Below are 21101 nucleotides of genomic sequence, written 5' to 3' on the forward strand. Positions count from 1 at the left end.
GAGGAGACAGGAGTGAGGAAGGAATAGGTTGGAGGACACAGAGCAGAAGTCCTCAAGATTGGTGGGGAATGGGCAGAGGAGTCTGCAACCTTAATAATGTTCTTGTAATGTAGGTTTATGTCTAATTCTATATAATTGTCATATTTTTATCAGCCTGAGTGAAAGTGACCATGAAATGATAGAGTTCATGATTCTAAGGAAAGGTAGGAGGGAAAACAGCTGAAAAAAGATAATGGATTTCAGATGCTAGCACACTCAGAGAACTGGTAGGTCAGATTCCATGGGAAGCAAGTGTAAGGGGAAAAAGATCAGGAGATCTGGCAGTTTTTTAAAGAGATATTATTAAGACACAAGTGTAACTATCCCAAGGCATAGGAAAGATAGGAAATATGGTAAGAGACCATGCTTTCTTAACCTGGAGATCTTCAATGATCTGAAACTCACAACAGAGTAATAAAAAAAAGTGCAAACTAGATCAAATTATGAAGGCTGAAGTACACAAGATTAAACTAACTAGGGACATAAAGGGTAACAAGAAAACATTTTACAAACACATTAGGAGCAAGAGAAAGACCAAAGGCCATAGGTGCTGACTCCGTGGGTGCTTCAGAGATGGAGCACCCACATAGTATCCACCGGCAGACAAGCTCCCCTCCCCTCAACTCCCACCCACTGGCAGCCCCCACGGATCTGCTCCTCCCCCTCTCTCAACAGCCATTCCGCAGAATGCTGAGTGGGGGTTGAGCATCCCCAGGCAAAATTAGAAGCCGGCCCCTGTGCCATGGTCAGGGTAGGCCAATTTTTCAAAGTGGAGAGAAAGACAACAGAAAACACAGCAATGGCCGAAGTGTTAAATGCCCTTTTTGTTTCAGTTGTCATCAAAAAGGTAAGCAGGGATCGAATGACTAACATAGTGAACATCAGTGTAACTGGTGTAGGATTTGGGAATACTTAAGGAACTGGCTAAAGAGATTTCTGAGCCATTAGTGACTACCTTTAATAACACATGGAGGATGGGAAAGATCGCAGAGGTCTTGAAAAGGGCAAATATAGTACCTATATATAAAAACGGAATAAGGATAGCCCAAGGAATTATAGACCAGTCAGCTTGCCTTCAATACGTTGAAAGATAATTGAACAAATAATCACTTTATACACACTTAGAAGATAATAAGGTGAGGTGTAACAGTCAATATGGATATGTCAAGAACAAATCAAGTCAAACCAACTTAATATCCTTCTTTGACAGGGTAATAAGTCTTGTGGATGGGGGAAAGCAGTAGATATGATATATCTCAACTTTAGTATGCTTTTTGATACTATCTCACATGACCTTGTCATCAGCACACAATAAAAATATAGCCTGGAAGAACCTATTATAACGTGGGTGTACAACTGGTTGGAAAACTGTACTCAGAGTAGTTATCAGTGATTCACAGTCAAGCTGAAAGGGTATATTGAGTGTAGTCCTGCGGGGAGCTGTCCTGGGTCTGGTTCTATCTGATATCTTCATAAATTATTTGGATAATGGTATACAGAGTATACATATAAAGTTTGCGGGTGATGCCAAGTTCAGAAGGATTGCAAGCACTTTGGAGGACAACAGATTTAGAATTTTAAATGATCTTAACAAACTGGAAAAATGGTCTGAAATAAATATGATGAAATTTAATAAGGACAAATGCAAAGTACTAAACTTAGGAAGGAATAAACAATTGCACAATTAGAAATTGGGAAATGACTTGCCTATGAAGGAGTATTACAGAAAAGGATCTGGGGGTTATAGTGGATCACAAACTAAATATAAGTCAACAATGTAATACTGCTGAAAAAAAATGAACATCATTCTGGGATGTTTTAGCAGGTGTGTTATAAGTAAGACACGAGGAGTAATTCTTCCCCTCAACTCAGCACTGATAAGGCCTCAACTGAAGCACTGTGTCAGGTCTGGGCACCACACTTTGGGAAAGATGTGGAAAAATTAGAGAAAATCCAGAGGAGAGCAACAAAAATTATTAAAGATATAGAAAATATGACCTACAAGGGAAGATTGAAAAAACTGGGTTTGTTTAGTCTGGAGAAGAGAAGACAGAGGGAGGACATGATAAGAGTCTTCAAGTATGTAAAGGATTGTTATAAAGAGGAGGATGATAAATTTTTCTCCTTAACCATGGAGGACAGGAGATGAAGAAATTTCAGCAAGGAAGACTTAGGTTAGACATTAGGAAAAAACTTTCTAACTGTAAGGGTAGTTAAGCAGTAGAACAAGTTATCTAAGGAAGTCATGGACTCTCCATCACTGGAGGTTTTTAAGAACAATTTAGAAAAAAAAATCTGTCAGGGATTGTCTAGATAATATTTAGTCCTGCCTCAGTGCAGGGAACTGGGGTAGATGATCTATCAAGGTCCCTTCCAGTCCTATACTTCTATGATTCTATGTCCCTAATACTAATCAACTTTCTAAGATAAACAATCCCAATCTTTTCAAGTTATCTTCATAGGAAGGCTTTCCCATGCCCTGAATCATTCTTATTGCCCTTCTCTAAACTCCCTGTAAATCTACATCCTAGAGCCACCATTTTCACTAGTAAGCCTAACAGACAAGCTAAGGAATGGATGGTAATAGGAATGAATTGTAGTCTTACCTTCACTTCAGAATGGAGCTAAAGAACACTGGAGGTGTGGATTGCTGCATAGTAAAGGGCTTTCCACGATAGTGAGGCCATGCTAGAACCTCTCACAATCACTGCATTCGAAATATAAACATTGATTTTCAAAGGTGTTGAGCATCCAAAACTTCAGTTGAAGGCAACACTTCTCACGTTCAGCATGCCAAAAAATAAAAGTCTTTAAACTGACTACTCCTTTGCTCTTTAAATACTAAGGCCATCAATTGTTTGACTCAAGAAGGAAAAGGATCTGTTAGAAGCTATTTATAAAGTGCAAATAAGTGCACAAGAAGGAGAGGATATTAATACTAAAATTAGCAGAGGTTGATCAGTGCTCAGTTGTCAGCACTAACATCTCTCCTGAATTATTTGAAAATCTGATGAAAGTTGCACATATAATTGGACACACTAATCTAGGGATGCAGTGGGAAGTGGAGAAGGACACCTAGTACCTTATTTATAGTTACACTAGACTTCTATGTTTCCCTTATGAAAACAGGATTTCCCCCCACACCCATGTACAACATTATTCATTGTTCCACCCCTGTGTTTAAATGGTTTATATGAAAATGCATCACTAGCAATAGTGAGAGTGGGTTTTTTAATATTTTTGCACACTTCTGTGAATTTCCACAATATACTTCAATAACATTTTTATAAAACAAACCATCTAGCCCTCTATTTGCAGTTTGTATTATTCAAATTCTATTAAAGAGCACACTGTTCAACAATAATTGTTTTAAAAAAATCTTAAACTTCATTAGAAATCAATTTATTTCTGTTTAAATAGCTTTCTGGTGTTATTGCTGCATTTTTGTATAAGTGATGACTGTGCATATTGTAAACTGTCCACACAATGCTAACACACAGTCAGGCAATATGCCAACTAATACTATATACAGTTCAGTACTCCTGGGACATGTATAGCAAATGAGCATGTTTCTAATTAAAGTTCTCTCTGATAGGATTAATCATTTGACAATATAAATCAATAGCTGCTCTTCCAAAAGAAGCTCTTTTTTGCTGAAAATGCTATTCATCCTTAGCTGAAAAGTCAATATTTTAGGTAGATGATTGATTTGTCCTACATTTTATGTATTCAGATTCAAAGTACAAACAACAGATGGCTTATGCTATAGTCCTGGACCTAGATTTGCTTGGTGTAATCCACTCATTACTGCTGGAATTTAAACCCTGTAAACTTACAATGACCTATGGATTTCTATTCTACGTAATCGCAAATGTAACCTGTCGGAGCTTAGCTAAAATAATTTTATCTTATTTAGAGTTACAAGGAGGAATATTATGAGACAATGGCCATTGTGTCAGTGTTATTAGTCACCATAACACTGAAGCTATACACATAGTCACTTCACACTGGGCTGTACCTCATTAGGAGTGATCAGAAGAAACCAGGCCACTCTTCTGATTATGGTCTTTGCCAATAGGACCTCCAATTAGTGTGGGCTACTCACAGTTATTTGTTTGAATGGGAACCATCGGGCTGGGTCTGAGAAGATTTAGCTTTTAATTAGGTAACTGAAAATCCCTAATTGTAGACTGATAATCTTTCCAGTATCTCTTCTTAAGTTTGGTGCCAACTAGACCAGATGATTTAGACTTATCCTTATCCTTGAGGAAAATGAGATTTTTCTTCCAGAGATAAGAGTTGTTGTCTGTGGATCATGCGTGCTTGGGTGTAAAGATTACTAGTATTTCATAAATAGCTTAGAGTAGACAGCAAGGTTAATTACTGTAGTACATAAACACAGCTTTTGTATAGCCATTCAGTACTGAATTTTAAACCATGCAACAAGAAGCAGTAACAGTGTATGGAGAGACATTACTAGTGATTCACAATAACTGTGTTTTATTGAGCAATAACAGTGTTTTATTGATGATGTTTCTGCATTTGTTTTACCAAACACATAGCAATTGAATTTCCTCTCAGTTATACCAGTGTAAAAGAGGAATAACTCCATTGAATTCCATATAAAACTGGTACAAGAGAAGAATCAGGCCTATAAAACGTATTTCTTTTGTTAAATTTAGTACTAGTCAATGGCACCAGACTGTTAGTTTTATAGACTGAAATCCTCTATTTAGCTACTGGATAGGTACAGCTCAGGTACAACTCTGTCATACTGCCCTGCCAATGTGCTTGTCCTAGACAGACCACTTCTGGAGTAGAAGCTAGCAGCTTTAGGCTCATGGACCTCATAAAGCACCACTCTATATATACACAGGTCAGCATTCCACCCTTGGTTTCCCAGTCCATGGTCCTGTCTGGTTCTAGCATGAATAGGCCCCAACAGATTATGATTTCCTTAAGTGCCCTCTGTCATTCTTGAATTTCTACTTCATGTAGAGAGGTCTTCAGATGCAAAGGCACCTAACTGACAGGCGAAGGTGGGAGTTGCCCCGAACTGATGGAGTAACTTCAGGGGCCATAGCTATGTGAGTTGAAAGAAGGAGGTATACATGGGGAAGAAAGGGGATATACATTTTTCTTCACACAGAGTTACACAGAACACTTATGACTGCCATTTTATAGGGGTGAGAACATTATTCAGTCCTTAGCCCCTCTTCTGAGAGTACCACTTAGTGTCATTTGTGGGTGTCAAGTATCAGAGGGGTAGCCGTGTTAGTTTGGATCTGTAAAAGCAGCAGAGAATCTTGTGGCACCTTATAGACTAACAGACATTTTGGAGCATGAGCTTTCGTGGGTGAATACCCACTTCATCAGATGCATGTAGTGGAAATTTCCAGGGGCAGGTATATATATATGCTGAAATGTGGGTAGAGGTCTAGTGGGCACCAGACCTACTAAAAATATTTTGCAAATATGTTGCATGGCTTAGCAATTGGTTTCCATGAATTGACACATGCACATTTTACTACAATAGACTGTGTATCTAAAAAAAAACAGCCTTGTACCCTGTACTATTTAAATTTTGTTTTCTGATGCTTTTTAGTGTTACAATAATTTCTGAATTTAGGAATTTGCTGGATAAACTGCATAAAAACTCTAACAGAGAAACAGCAAGCAGATAGTAAACAAATTACATGAGGCAAAAACATTAGCATGCACAGTAGGTGGTATTATTTCATGCTGATGAACTCTTTTTGGGAGTATATTCAAATTGTTGGGGAAGAGAGACATGGAAATAATAGAAATTAAATGTCAAATTTTTGCCGTCAGATCTCTTTATTTTCAAGTGGATTAGTGGATTCATCTGAAGGCAAAATTTGGTCATAAGGACTCTACTCTCATTTCGATGTACACACAATTCCCGAATGTTAGCAAGAGTTGTTCCAATACAGCATGGGAAGAGACTTGTAATGGGCAAACTAGTTAAGATAAAATAAGCACAAATCCAAACCTCTCTCACATGCTCCCAACAAACCTGAACCCATTTTTGAGGTACAGAAAAGTTTCATTAGAATTCATTTTGTTTCTGGCCTCAGTCCACTGGACAACCGTTCACCTCCAAAAATCACCACCACAAATTGTAGTAAACGAGAGATTTTTTAGATGATCTCCGAAGAAGTGTTATGAAATGAATGGAGACCCACCTTCTCCTCTCTAGATGTAGTCAGCATTATAGAATATCATGGTTGGAAGGGACCTCAGGAGGTCATCTAGTCCAACCCCCTGCTCAAAGCAGGACCAACCCCAACTAAATCATCCCAGCCAGGGCTTTGTCTCCAGGATAAGAGTCAGGCACTTTGATAGAGCATTGCTGAGAAAATTTGCATTGTCACTGTTTGTTCCATATCTATTTTTGTCTTCAGTTTTTGATAAGCATTTTATTCAGCACTTCAGCGGTCCTCAAAAGTGAGGTGACAGAGTTTCAGAATAGTTGCATTATTATATAGTAATAGACTCCAGATCCTTGTTGTAAAGGGTAGACAGATATTCCATTGCTGTAATGTAAAAGTTCTGGTGAGTTATTAAGATGGGTGGCTTTGATGGAAAATCCTGATGGAGTAGGACAAGAGACAGCTATTTATGGTATGAACAAAGCATCAGTACTAGTCTCTTCAACAGGAAAATGAGGTCAAGAATGCCCTAACTTGGACTCAAATTATTATACAAAATAGACATGACAAGTGGATATATATACGCAAATTTCCCATAACCATGTCGAGTATGCTAGATTTATCAAGGTAGAAAAGGGGATAAATCATAGGATGAGTCAGTTTTGTCCATTTTTATAGCAGATTAATATTTCTAATACATAGTTTATTTAATTAGAAAGTAGACATAACTTTTAAAGCACATGGGCAAGATTTTTTCCTGGCATGAAGCAGTGTAGCTCAGTTGACATCTACAGAAATAACCTGAATTACACCAAAGATCTGACCCGTAACAGGAAGATGGAAAGTATACACACAACTGTTCTCCTTAAACTGTAATCTTTGTTATTCGCATGGTTATTTCTTGATTCTTTTAAAAGTTTTTATCATTTTTGGACACATTTTCCTCTCTGGTTACACTCTTACCAGGATGAAAAAAAGCCGTTGTCCTCTGATAGAAGAGTTATGTGATAGGGAAACCACTTCTGCAGGGACAAGCCTGTGGTCAATTCACTCCCTGGACCCAGAGCAATAGAAAAGGCTTTATGTGAAGGAGAATTTCAGAAAAGGTACTCATGAATCATTGTTTGTTGGACAGGCCAGGGAAATCTAAATAGAGGAAGACATCCTTTCACTTAGATGAGGAAAACCACAGTTCATAATTCTTTCAAAAAGCACACAATAGCTAACCTTGTATTTTTCAGCTATTTAAAAAACAAGTCATATTATATTAAAAACTGTTTGGCTACATTTTGTAACTCTCCAAAGAGAGATTTTCGACGGTCTTGAAAATAAAAAGCTGACTGTAGTACTGTACAAAACCAAATCCTACTCTAATGAGCTAGTCCTCTATCATGCCTTCCTCTTTGCTTATTCACCAATCTGATCGTTTCTTTGTGTATCTTTAGCTTCATGTTATGAAACGGGTGAAAGAATCTGATTGGCTAAGGAAGATTTCTACTAAAGATGGACCTATCCTAAGCTGCTAAATTCAAGCTAACCATGAGGTAAGGAGCTAAATTCCAAACCCAAACCCAAACCCAAACCCAAATCCAAACTTTGTGATGGCTCCTATGATGATGTGGACTTTTGTCTCAGTCCATTAGAAAGACCAATCTAACTACCTCCAAACTTTAGGATGTTTGAAATGTGAATCTACATTTTGCAGCTTGCACCCAAATCTAGTTCCAAAGCTGCAGCCTTTTGTCTTAGAAATGTTTGAAACTTTCACAACTTAAAAACCAAGAGCAACTCTGTGGGATTTTGGTTTCATTAGAAGCCCATTTTATTTTATTTAGATTTGAATACCATACCCATCAGCATGGTAGCTGAACACGGGACTAGTTTCCAGAAAATTTTGCCAGAGTTTGCAAGTCTGGGCCAAGTTTTAGGGTGGCTCATTCATTAAGTCTTTGGGGCTTTCTCTGCGTTAGTATGGAAACCATGCAAAATTCAACAGTTGTAATTTGTTTTTATTTGAAACCACGCAAAATCCAGTGCTCCTAACTAAGTTTTACTTTTTGTTACTTTTTGGCTTCAATCAAAGCCATAATTCAAAGCAAAAATTCAGGAGGTGCAAACCAACATGGAATGAAATCAGAAGAGCCCCAAATATGCCAAATCCAACAGAACTAAAATTGCAGAGCTGTACACAGCTCTAATTATTATCCTCTGAGGTTTATTGGCTTGAGAAACAGAGCAAGAGACAGAAATGTGCTCATTGGAATCTAGGCAAATTTCAGTTAATCTTTTAACTTAATCCTGATATGTGGTAACATCTTCGTCTTCCAGGAGACTCTAATTTTCTAACTTCTTTAAGACACTCTTATAGGTATTAGAACTCAGTAAAGAATGGGTAATTGTAAGTGCTCAATGGCTATTACGGTACACAAACTTAGCCTGATCCAAAGCCCATAGAAGTCTTTCCATTGCCTTCAATGAGCTTGAATCAGGTCCTAAATGGTTTGTGATCTGAATATGATCAGTATTATTAACACAAGGATTACTTTGGCAATCAGTGGACAGCAAGCATTATTCTGCACCCAGTTAGTCCCAGAGAAAGCAAGATGAAGGCATTCCAAACCCAGCTCTCCACTTTGAATCATGCCTTCTATTTCCTACAGTTCCTTCTCTGCTGGTTTATATCACCCACCCCTTAAGGAATCAGGTGTCTGTTGCAGTGGCTCATTAGTGCTTCTGTACCACACACCTGTTTATCCATCCACCCTTGTCAGCAGAATTCAGATGATCTTGGTTACTTGATGGAGGAGGAAGTTTTACCCTATCTCTGGTGGATGTTGTTTATCAAAGTCAGGTGCTCACTGCGTATTAGATTATAAATCAACAAGAGTAAACAACATACAATAACGAAGCAAAAGAAATAAACAAAGGGATAGATCTACAAAGCGGACTTAGAGTCTGTGTTGAAATGGCTGATATATAGGTGCCCAAATTCCTAATGGAGCCCACAGCCCTGAGTTAGGTGCCCAGGCTCCCTATGCTATGCATTGGGAGAGTTAAGTGCCTAAGAATTGGACTCCACAGAAGCCAGCAAGCTGAATGAGGAGCCTCCTAAGCTAAGTTCCACCCCTCAAAGGGAGTGAGGTGAATCAGTCCAGGCCAGAGGGAGATGCCTCCCTCTCTCTGTTTGGGATTCACAGCTATGAATCCTCTCCTGGAGTTAGGCATCTAGCCTTTTCTCATAAGAAATGAAGGAGGAGTTTTCCTCCCCCTAGTAACCTATAGCCTAGGGATTCGGACACTCACTCAGGTATAGAAGACCTGGGTTTAATCACCCCTTTGTCTGACATGGAACACATACTTGAAGTGGGCTCTCCTGTCTCTTAGAAGAGTGTCCTAATCACAGAGCTGTGTGGTATTCTGGGCCAGGGTTCTCTGAGTCTTCCTCCTGAAGCTGTTCTACTATGTATAAATAGCTATGCATTGGAGTGCAGAGACTTAGAACTTGGGTCTTCCACATTGTAGGGGAGTGTCCTAACCACTAGGTATAGAGTCAGTGTCTGTAGCCCAAACCATATTTAATTATTTATACAATCAGTGGTAAGGGCAATATTAAGTTTGACACAAATTCAAATCCCTGCTCCTTTCAGACAGAGGGAGATTGAACCCTGGGATCCTACATTCTGGGTAAGTGCTCTAACTACACAGCTAAAAGTCAGAAAGGGGCACCTTCTCCAGCACTGTGGGGCTCGATTGTTACACAGCTTCCAAGAACACTATCCCCGCATACAAGACAGGCAGGCTGTAATGGTGCATGCTGCGTCCTGTTGGATTTGGCCTCTTGGCTCCACTCCTTAAAGATTCAGGGATACTCCAAGCTGGTGCAACACTCATGCTCTTTATTTTGTGTCCATTTCCACCACCAGTTTCCCTCTATTTACACAGCTTAGCCTCACACAGGCCTGAAGAGCAACAGACAGGCTCCATTCCCCTTCTTCCACTTCCTCCCAGCCTTTTAGCTACTGCTAATGAAGCTGGCAGATGCAGGCAGTTCCCAGGCAAGCACTGGCTATTTACCCAGCCCCAGTCCATTCCTCCTGATTGGGGCTGGGGTGACAGGAGCTGATTAAGGGCTTTTCTAGCAGTGCCCTGCCACACAGGCCAATATCTAGCTAGAAGATCTGACTGGGACTTAGATATTTGGGTGCCTAGACTGAGGTGGCTGTGCGCATGCTGACAGGCATATTAGCAGGAACTTTACCAGTGGAATTTTGGTGTCTAGGGACTTTACAGAGTTAGAAAGCAGCTGATCAGGGATTTTTAAGATCTAAATTTTGGATTTAGGTGCCTAAATCCCTTTGCGGCTCTAGCCTCAAATGTCTTAGCTTTACCCGTGCAACAGTCACACTAAAGCACTTTGAAATCTCATTATATGTACATCCTCAAGTTATGATGATGTCACTGTTGACATGCCTTTAAGTCTGGCCACAAATCAATAAGGTACTTAAGAAACAACCTAACTTTTAATCACCATAATAGTCCCATGGAAATCAATGGGATACTCACATAGTGGACATATACTTTAAGTACCTTGCTGAATCAAGGCCTATGTTAATAATACACTGCATGTGTTTTCTTTGGCAATAACTCTGTTATATCACTTTGCCTCTAGGCAATATCATCACCATACAGTGGAATGAATGCATAAAATCAAGGAACTTGTTTCCCACTCAGAAATCTCTTTTTAAATGTTTAAAAAATTGGCCTTTTTGGAACAGATGCTAGTAAATTAGTGAGGCTTTTATTCTTTCTCACTCTTTTTATAACAGCAGTAAAACCCAATAAAATATAATTTAATATTTTGGCTACTGCCTTTATGGAGCAGTACAGCTGTTTCCATCATTCAGTAAGTATTGAAATCATAATTAGAAACACAATAAGAAGTAAATTTTTCACAGAGTAGCAGAAAAATAGAAATGAAAAAAAATTACACTGCTTGGCTCAAAAACATTCAGATGGTTTAATAGATATACAGACCAACCAACCTGTGACCTCTTTAGGCTTATCTCTGATCCTTAAAAACATTCATAGATGACCCTGAAAAAGATGTAATGGTTTAGTTCAGATTCCCTGCCCAAATTACCCCAAAGATTTTGTTTTTACTTTGAACTTGCAACTCTGGCTCTGAAACTTACCCTCTCCCTCGGCTTCAGAGCCCATGCCTCATCTTCAAAGTGCTATCTGCTCCGCTATTTTTAGAATGCTGGTGTGAGCCCCACTTACCCAAGTCTGTCAGCCTGGTCTGGGAAGCTTGCTCTGATGGGCTGTGTAGCATACCCTAAGTGCCCTACCAGCTAAGGGGAATGCTGAGTCCTGCATTATGCACTCAGGCTCCCCATACGATGCATAGGGAGAGTTACTCACCTAAAAAAGGGAACCTCAGAAGGCAGCAAGCAGTTCCCTAAGCTAGCCAGGAGTGAAGTGCAGAGGAAAGCGAATTCGGTCCAGATCCTCAAAGATATTTAGTGGACTAACTCCCATTAATCTGGATTTTAAGTGCCTCCTTCCATTCAGGATTCTGGTATTAGGTGCCTAAGCCAGGTTAGCTGTTTAGACATTCCATGCCCTACTAGCTGAAACCCAGACCTTTCTAACGAAAAACAAGAGATCAAAACCCTAGAATGGCCAATAGCAAGGGTAGTTGGGTTACCTATATCCCTGATGGTTATATGGGATGTAGGTGATCCAACATCAAAACCCTCCTCTGACTATTTTGGAGCAAGAATTTGAACTCAGGTTTCCAACATCCCAGTTAACTACCCTAACTGCCTGGATGGACACACACATTGAAAATTCCCAACGTGCTTGCCCCCAGCTGTCTATTGTGACAGGTATCAGGTCTTAAATGTGTTTGGAACATGCCAGCATGATCAGGCCCCATTAGCAAAGTCAGTGATCCCCTGCTCTATCTGAGAATTCTTTTCTGGGCCTTTGGCTTGAATTAGGGTTCTGAGTAGCTTGTTGGCTGTGGGGCAGCATCAGTGCTTCATTGGCTTTGCAAATGCTGATCGGTAGAAGCTTTGGTGTCTGTGGATTTATGAGGCTGCTGAGCAGGGGTTTTGTGGGTCAGTGGAGTCTAACTGGTGGACTTAATTGCCTAAAGAAGCAGGTAGATACCTAAATACCTTTGTGGGTCTGGCGCTAACTTTATCAGTTTCACTTTTTGTTAGCCTCTTTGGTTTCCATTTGCATGAGATTCTCACTTCCTGCGTATCTCATGCAAATGGATCCCAAACTATAAAAAAAAAATACTGGTCAAAGCTGAATCCACAGGGAAATCATATAAAACAACATTTTACATGATTTTAGTGAAAAAAAATATACATTGTCCCAGGTAATTCAAAACTGGACCATGGCTCATTCAAGAGATTTTCAAACCTTAGCAAAAAAAAATTTGATGAAACTTGTCTGTGTAGGAGTGGACGTGAGGAAGACTGCAAAGGAATTCTCAACTATTACTGATGTAAGACATGCTCTGTCTGGTATCTGACTTTTCCTTCATTTATTATCTGATCCTGCATCCTCTGAAATCAATAGGGATTGTGGTCTTTACCCTGATTTCATCTAATAGATGCGTGGAATGATATCCCTTAAAGGTGCTTTCTCAGCACTGACTTCTTCAGTGGGATGCACTGAGGTGTATAGGGATCTCAGAGAGGTGTCTGGGATGGTTTCATATGAGAAAGGAGATCAGTGCCCTTCCTGATCTCATTGCACACTATTATGATACTGTGGACTGAAACTCTGGGGGGGGGAAGGGGAGGGGTCCACAACTACCATCAGAAGGAGCAAATGAAATTGCACTGATTTTTCTAAAATTAAAAAAAAAAACATTAAAAATTCAACTAAACCCCATATTCTTGAAAAATCTGAATGAATTTTTTTTGGGTGGGGAATCAAAAATTTTTGAAATTCTTCGTTTGGTCTAAAACAGTAAGAAAACAAATTTTCCAATTTTTTCCCCATTTTTTTTTAAAAGGAGGGGAAAAAAAAAAGGTTAATGAAAGTGAGAAAACACTCTGCCATTCATTTCTTTTGTTCCTCTGGAAAAAGTTGGAAAAATGTAAAAAATAAGGAAAAACACAAGCTCACATTTAAAAGTAACACTGCTCCTCACTTAAAAAAAAACCAAAAAAATAACACCACACTTTTTCCAGTGGAAACAGGTTAAAAAGTGAACGAGTGTTTTTTTTAATCTTTTTCTTCATTATTTTCCTCTTTTTGTTTCACTGGAATAAAAAAAAAAAAGTCAGAAAAAGGGTTTAAAAACAACCTTAAAAATCTGAAACAAAATGAAAACTGTTCATCTTTCTTTCAAAATGTTTAATAAAAGAGACAATCAGAATTTTAAATGGCTCTGAGTTGAAAAATCTCCATATCATATTAGTAAGTGCTCATATAAAATGGTGATGAGGTAAGGTGACCAGATACCAAGTGCGAAAAATAGGAGCAGGGGGTGGGGGGCAATAGGTATCTATATTAAAAAAAAAAAAAGACTAAAATATCAAGACTGTCCCTATAAAATTGAGATATCTGTTCACCCTATGATGAGGGCACATACTGTGAATACCACATTAGACAAAGCAAAATATTTCAATCCTGGTTCTAAGATATAACTCACTGGCTAACACTTCTGAATAATAGAGTTAATCAAAAAATGAGGAGAATTTTTGCAATTTTTTTTTGTTAAAATTAAAAAAAAAAAATCTTCAAGCTCTAGCGTGCATTATAACCATTTGTGCCCTCAGGTTGGTACAAAAAACCCAAACAAAATGTATGGCTCTCAGTAGCTAACTATCTGAAATTGGAGGCAATCATAAATCTGACAAACTTGTTTGTGAAGCAGTCCCCCAAATCAATTGAAAATGAAGGAGGTGGCTCTGGCAACAGGAAGCAGCCCTAAACTTGGCTTCACAGCACTCAGCATGTATTGTTCCATTTTGCAAGCTGTTCTGTTTGATGAAAATTAAATGCAGACCACAGGCCTCAGGCTCCTGGCAATTTGCCAAGATGGGCCTCAAGCCTATTTGAATCCTGGGAAAGGGTGGGCCTAAACCCACTCAAAACAAAAGGCCCGCCCCCTCAGCGGAGGGAAGGGACAATATAACTCTCAGCTGGCCAAACTTTGGGCCTCATATGCTATAGGTAACAAACATTATTTTGTTTTCTATCAGTCATTCCACACAGTGTATTCAAATATTCCCAGCTAGGTCTTGCTATAAAGTAGCCATTTTTTAAATACCAAGGTATCTTTATAAAAATAAATGAACTAATGAAATTAAGTGAGAGGCAAGTAAACGTGCTGAGTGTTAAACAAATTAAAGGGGGAAAAAAATCTGTTAATCATGTTATTAGTGTGTTCCTTTTCTGCAGAAATCCTTGAAAATGCCTGTAATTCTTTACAGCTGACAAGCTGCCAATTTTGCAGAAAGAAAAGTTTGTTCAGACTCTTTAACTCCCAGTCACAGATTAACCTTGTTTGGACTACTAGAGAACTAGTTTCAGAGCCTCCTAAATAATAATGTGCAAACACAGTTTCAAATTTAAAAAAAAATCATATATAAGAAAATTATATTCCAACAAATACTACTCTGAAATATAAAACCAGTATGAGTTACAGCTCACCTACCTACAAGACTATGGTAAATTATTCTCATATCACGCTTGTTTTTACAAGGGTGTTAATCTGTGGGTTTCAGTAAAGTTACTCCACATTTACCTTGGGGGAAGTGAAATTAGAATTTGTCCCTCTCTTTTTCTGTTACATTTTTGTAACAGCAGTGAAGAAGATAAACACAGAGGAGCTCATTTAAGCACAGCTAGATGCCATGAAAACCTTTATTATTCTTGCAACAAAATTAAAACAACATAAAAATGTGGCTTTTCACTGGGAGGGAAGGGGAGTCTCAAATATTTAAAGGGACAGGTTATCACATTCCTCCATCCTACTTTAAAAAACTTTCAAATATATACCCATTATCGTTGACATGGCTAACAGAAAGCACCATATAACCTAACTAAAAGTTGCAAGGGATTATTTTGCCCTGGAATAATAATTCACAAACTAAACAATTTATAATTTCAAGTGCACAACTGGTTTTTGCATTCTCTTGGGATAACATGGTGGTGGTGCAGCTGTGTCCTGAACAACAGGAACATTTGGTGGTAAGGAGTCAACTGGATCTGGAACAGCATCTAGTGTATCTGATATGGAATCAGCTGGTTCTGGTACTAAAATTTCTTCCACCAAGTCATCAAAATTAGAAGTTGCAATGGAAGAAAAGTTCAATTGAAAGAACAGAAAGTCTTACTGGAACATCCCTGGACTCTGGTACTTGTTGAGGCTGCAAATGGTTCATATGTTATTTCCATAAAATACCATTGAATAGTTTTACCACAAATGAAGTGGTGGTAAGTCCAACACATTTTAAAGTTCTCCAGATACCCATTTCACTCTACAGGCATAATTACAAGTCCCCAGTAAGTCTCCTACTTTAAAAGAATGTTATCAATCAATTTACATAACTTGGGATTTGGCTACAGGATGCAACAGGTCCCAATAGGTATGCAAAGTTTGCTTCAAGAAATGGGTTTAAGGTGACTCCTGGGTAGTAACATGTGGTGTACTCCTGTAGACAAGCAAGAAATTGTCCAGTTCTGCTGATGACTCAAAATAGACTTGTTAGCTCATAAGGTAAACTTATGTGTTTGTACAAAGGGACCTGATGGTACATTTGTAGCAGGATGATATGGAGCAGAATGTATATTCTGAATTCTATTTGAGGCTAGGAAACTTTAAATTCTTCAGAAGAGAATTAAAGTTCATTGTCTCTTACCAACTGTAATGAGAAGCTAAATTGGCTAAACAAGGTATGAAGATGTCCAATGATTGTTGTAGCTGTAGTAGAAGTCATTCTGAAAACTTCTGGCCATTTTGAATGGGTGTCAACTACAACTAAACCCTGATAACCTTTTAAAGATCTGGCAAAGCCCACATGAGTGTGTGTCCAAGGGGTCAGAGACCACGACCAAAGGTGTAGATGAGCTGGGTCAGGATCATGCTGAATTTGTTGACGTATAGTACAGCACTTTGCCTTCCTCTTTGTCAATCCCTGGCCATCAGACATGACTCCAGGCTCTGACCTTCATCCATACAATGCCAAAATGACCTTAGTGACAAGCTTCCAAAACCTGAGATTGAAGTGATTTTAGAATGGTCACTCACATTCCCCATAAGATGCTGCCATGATTCACAGAAAATTCATGTTGAAGTGACACAAGTTGTGTCAATTGGGGATTCTTTTGATCCAGCACTGTACCTTATAGTACCATTCCCATCACAAGAGAAAGCACATCATCCTTAACTGTTTCTTTGTTGATGTATATGCTAGTGATGGGCAACCCACCCAACACATTGAGATAGAACACTTCGTCTGAAGTTTTTTTGGGTTGATGAGAACTTGGGCATGGCAGTCGCAATAGCCCCTCAGCATTCCATGCTGAGTCACTTAATAGAATTGAATAGTATAAGAATGAGCTGAAAATAGCAATGACCATTGTTGCATACGGACAGCAGCTAATGACGGAATTCCAGGTTTTGACCCCAAAATTGAATGATCCATCAGTAAGGTAAAATGTCTACCATACAGGTAGGCATGGAACTTCCAAATTCCGAAGATGATGCTGAGAGCTTCTTGCTCTATTTGTGCATAGGTCTTCTCAGGAGTGGTGAGTGTTTGCAATGCAAAGGCAATCGGTTTCTTGATGCCATCAGGAAAAATGTGGGGAAGAAGTGTACTCACTCTATGTGGTAAAGCATCACAAGCTATCAAAGTATCAAAGTGCGTAAGACGTCAACAGCTGATGTCAACAGTTTCTTTGCTTCCTTAAATGCACACTCACACTCTTCAATCCATTTCCGTTTACTCTTTGCTTGTAAGAGTGCATGTAAAGATTCCAATGCCAGATTAGACAGAAATTTACTCCAGTATTTAAGCAGTCCTAAAAATGAGCATAATTGTGACATGTTCTCTGGCAATGGTACTTCAAGACTTGCCTTCTCTTTCTCTGATGATTTCCTTAAGACTGTGGCATCAATTCCATATCCAAGGTATTCAACTAAAGGTTTGAAAAGCTCACATTTGTTTTGATGTACTCTCAGTCCAGGGCCTTCCAAACATTGCAAGACAGGGTCTGAATTTTGAAGAGGATCCTCTTGATCCTTTCCTGTAACAAGGATGTAATCCAAAAAGCACTGTTCAGTCCTTTCAGGATTGCATACATGGCTTTCTGGATCAGAGCAGGTGCCAATGTGATACTAAAATACAATATATTGTAACAACATAAGCCTTCCTGAGAGTTGATTGTGAGATATTTGTGAGATGTTGGATCAATCTCCATTTACCGGTATGCATTGAACAAATCCAATTTCCTGAAATGCTATTCTCCACTACGAGTAGCAAACAAGCCTTCAACACAAGGTAGTGGATACTGGTCTGGACCTAAAACTGGATTTAGTGTCCCTTTGAAATCTCCGCAAATTCGGACTAAGCTATCCTTTTGACCACTGGTATGATGGGTATAGCTAACTCGCTGTGTGAATCTGGTGACACTAAACTGATGTTCACTAAATTGTCCAAATCACCTTCTACCAGAGACTTTAAAGCATACAGCACAACTCTGGCCTTGCAATATTTTGACTGCCTGTCAGACTTAACAGTGAGCTTCACTGACACATTGCTCATGCATCCAAGCTTGTTTTCAAAACCTTAGGAGTATCTGTCCAGGATTTCTTGAAGATTTCAAAGTGCTTTTGTGATTTCCTTGATCACAGTCCAATTCACCTTGAGCTTCTCAAGATCTTCCAGATAATAGTGTATACTTTTTTTCAGTCAGGGACCAACTTTTCTCCAGTATACATCTTCAGAATCATGGAGGTTTCTTCCAGAGGAAGTTGCGACAAGGTTTGGAAGGTTACAAATTGCTTCAGATATTCAAGGTGTGGTTCGTGATTGTCATCGAATTCACCAACAATGCACACAAAATTTGCCATTTTGTCCACTCTCCTGTTGGACTTCACACCTCCTGGGTGTCTTTTCTGCCACAGGGAAACTGTTTTGTTGTTGTTGATGTTGTTGTTGTTAGAGTGCTCTCTGCACTTGATCTGCCTCTTCTGGCTGTGTGCCAACACCGCAGACTGCGGAATTCTTCCTTTGGCTCTACTTGGGCCCTCTCTGCTGGCTATAAACTCTGAGAGTGGACTAAGCCTGATTGCCTGCTTGCAAGTGTTCAGCAAATATGGCTGCTTACTCCCCACTCACAGCTTTGTTTCTGTAGCAGCTAGGCAGCAACAGCAGGAACCTCCTCCATGGTAGTTTGTTTGCAGTAGCTCCAGGCACCAGCCTATTCCTTTGTTCTGTTTTTATTTGCCTACTTCCCCTCTCTAGCTGGCTGGCTCCCACTGTCCCAGCAGCAAAAGCAGCAGTCTGTCACCTTGTGCCTTCAGGTGAACTCCCCGCTTTTTATGGTATTTGCTTACTTTTTCTACCACTTCTTCAGGCAGAGGCAGAACTGGCCACTTGTGGGATAGAAATCCTTCACCGCCAAATATATATAGATCCAGCAGAGAAGGAAGTGGAGACAGACGAGCTCATTTAAGCACAGCTAGCTTCCACGGGAACCTATATTGTGCTTGTAGCAAACCTGAAACAACACACAAGTAAGACTTTTTACTGGGATGGGGAAATGCTCAAACATTTGAAAGGACAAGACACCACACTTTCAGTATTGCCACTGTGACAACTGGGTCACTCTTTGCTCACAGTTTCTATATTTGGATAGTTGAGAACTGGAGGAAAGTGCTACCTGTGAATGGGCCTATGATTCAATATTTCACTCCCTCACTTGGTCCAAGGGAGCCCAAGTTTATTGGGCCTTTTCTTCACTGCTGAAAAAAGTTATATTTTTTACCTTAGGGTAACTGTATACGAGGTATCCCAAGGTAAAAAAAGATAAAGACAAAGCACTTTTATTTAACCACAAGGTAAATTAGGCCAGGACAATCCTATACTCCTGCCTACCTATTCTACTCTGTTCACAGGTTCTCATAGTGCTTTCATCTCCACAGTATACAAGTTCCCTTAAGTAGGGTATTAAATAATGTGACTAACATCTGTCATGTGTTTGTTTTCTAATTCTTTCACTGAAGGGCACAAAACGGGGTGGGGGTGGGGGTGGAGAAGTGAGTATAGTGTAGTGGAATGTCTTGTTTTGGTAGGATTTTTTTATTTCTTGAGGTGGTTCTTTTTGTTGTTTTTTTTCATGCATACATGTTGCTGTGTATATGTGTGAGAGAATGCAGGTCAAAGCCATGCATCTTGCACTTGGAGCAGAAAGTAGTGAGGTTTGTGATGGTCCACTGTTCTCGAAGGAGTTCATTCCAGTTTTGGACCAGCCCTGAGAAAATTTGTTGACAGCACAGATGAGCTTTACCCTTATTTTAGAGAGTTTCATTGTGACAGAGGAGCGTAGTTGTAGACCATGCTCTTCATCCCAGAGATTTAGGTGGCACTGAGACCTTGAACTTGATTCAAAATTCAATGGGAAGCCACTGCAGGGAGCAGAGAATAGGCATGATGTGCTCACAGTAGCCTGTGTTTCAGAGGCAACATGCTGCAGCATTCTGTATTAGTTGGAGTAGCCTAACTGCTGAGCGTATTTCTTAAATTGGAGTTTACTCATGTAAAGGAGGCTTTACTCCAAGAGAAGAGACATACTTTTTAGGCTTTTGTGGGATCCACAACATAGTCCTTCCCTGTTGACTTCCCCAACAGCAAGAGAGAAGAAGAGGCTGGGGGATGCTACCCTCCCCCACACTTCTGGCTACCCTACTCCCTCAACCAATGGGAGGGGGTAGACAACAGTCCCTAGCAGCGAGTTAGAGAGCAGAAGACAGTCAGGCATACTGCAAGCAGTTTCTGACCCTGTGAAGAGCCCCAGATGCCAGGAAAAGCACAAGGGGGGCTATGAATAGTGTCAGAGCCCAGCTTGGGAACGAAGCACAGCCAGCCAGCCAGCCGCCAGCCAGCACAGCACTTCCAGGCTAACTTCAGCCTGCAGAAAAGCCTCAGGAGGGGACAATCTGCTTCTCCTACCTGCAGCCTGCCAGCAACAGGAGGAGACAGGTTGCCTCTCCAGCCACCACCTGCAGCCTGCTTGCAGTGTGGGCTGCGAACACCAGATCAAGGATGTTGGAGCCAGATATCTGATTTGCTTACACTTGGGCCTGTGGCTTCCACACTTTAAAGATTATCAGCACTGTTCCAGAAGGGATCAGGCAGTTAGTCCCTCTCCATCAATCCCCAGGAGGACCTACTTGCCTGCAAAAGCAGCAAAGAGTCCTGTGTCACCTTATAGACTAACAGACGTATTGGAGCATGAGCTTTCGTGGGTGAATACCCACTTCGTCGGATGCAACCTCATGCTTCAATAAGTCTGTTAGTCTATAAGGTGCCACAGGACTCTTTGCTGCTTTTACAGATCCAGACTAACATGGCTACCCCTTTGACATCTGCTTGCCTGCATCAGTCTCCCAACCGCTCAGTCAGAGAAGTAACTAGAGTGAGTTCCCTGTATTATAATTAGATAGGAAGTTCGGGCTTAATCTTGCACCATTAAGTCATATTACATCTGTGAATGGGCTTTCATCTACCTGGATCATCAAGACCTGCACTTAGGACAGAAGAATCCCATGCACTGCTACAGACTAGGGACCAAATAGCTAAGAAACAGTTCTGCAGAAAAGCACCTAGGGGTTACAGTGGATGAGAAGCT

Source organism: Chelonoidis abingdonii, chromosome 3 (genome assembly GCF_003597395.2).
Source record: "Chelonoidis abingdonii isolate Lonesome George chromosome 3, CheloAbing_2.0, whole genome shotgun sequence".
In the NCBI taxonomy this organism is placed as follows: domain Eukaryota; kingdom Metazoa; phylum Chordata; order Testudines; family Testudinidae; genus Chelonoidis; species Chelonoidis abingdonii.